This window comes from Gekko japonicus, unplaced genomic scaffold (assembly GCF_001447785.1).
Source record: "Gekko japonicus isolate JY-2015 unplaced genomic scaffold, Gekko_japonicus_V1.1 scaffold66, whole genome shotgun sequence".
In the NCBI taxonomy this organism is placed as follows: Eukaryota; Metazoa; Chordata; class Lepidosauria; order Squamata; family Gekkonidae; genus Gekko; species Gekko japonicus.
Window position 1 is genome coordinate 645,098 of NW_015163605.1, and position 1,253 is coordinate 646,350.

Here is a 1,253-nt window from a genome sequence, read left to right on the forward strand (position 1 = left end):
GGGGCAAGGCTCCGACCTATACGATAGTGTGTATGGGGGGTGGGGGTGGGGTTAGTTTGGCTTTAATACCTGGATTGTACGGATTTCACTGGCATTAACTGCAGGTTGTTGCGAATAAAATAACTCCTGGTCGGAGGGTCGCTCAGGCAGGGAACGCCCGCCTTGCATGCTAAAAGCGAGAGGTCCCTGGCGTAGCCAGAGGGTTAAGAAGTAGGTGGTGTGGGAAACCTCGCTCTGCTTGAGAGACCCTGGAGAACAGCTGCAAGTCAGACTAGACCAGGGGTAAGGCAGCACCGTGTATAATACAAATGGGATTGGCGTGTCTACGTTTCATGTTTTCCTCTGCTAAAATTCAATGTCTGGTTGGCATGAGGGTTTCATGCTTTTCAAGGTCTCTTTTCCATTTTGTTGTTGCTCAGTCGCACAGTCGAGTCCGACTCTTCGCGACCCCATGGACCAGCTCCCGCCAGGCCTTCCTGTCTTCCGCCGTCCTCTGAAGTTTGCTCAACTTCATGTTTGTTGCATCTATGACACTGTCTAACCATCTCATCCTTTGCCGTCCCTGTCTTCTTTGACCTTCAATCTTTCCCAGCATCAGGGTCTTCTCCAGTGAGTGCTCCCTTCTCGTTTGGTGGCCAAAGTATTTGAGCTTCAGCTTCAGGATCTGGCCTTCCAGGGAACAGTCAGGGTTGATTTCTTTTAGGATTGACTGATTTGTTGTTCTTGCAGTCCAAGGGACTCTCAAGAGTCTTCTCCAGCACCATCGTTCAAAAGAATCTATTCTTCGGCGCTCGGCCTTCCTTATAGTCTAGCTCTCGCAGCCATACATGACTACTGGGAATACCATTGCTTTGACCATGCTCCTTTCCATGCAACTCCCCAAATTTAGTCCCCGGCATCTCCAGTGAAAAGGATCAGGTGATGAGAAACACTCTGTCTGCAACCCTGGAGAGCTGCTGCCAGTCAAAGTAGACAATACTGATTGGTCTGAGTCAGTATAAGGCAGCTTTCTGCGCAATGCAAGTGTGACTGTCTCATCTCCTCTCTCTCCCTCTCTCCCTTTTTGCTGTCAAGTCACAGCCAACCTAGTGCAACCCTGTAGGGTGCTCAATGGAAGAGACATTCAGAGGTGGTTTGTCATTGCCTTCCTCCACGTAGCAACCCTGGTCTTCCTTGGTGGTCTCCCATCCAAATACTGACCAGGGCCAGGCCTTGTTACCTTCCAAGAAATCAAGTCTTTTGCTATCTGTTGG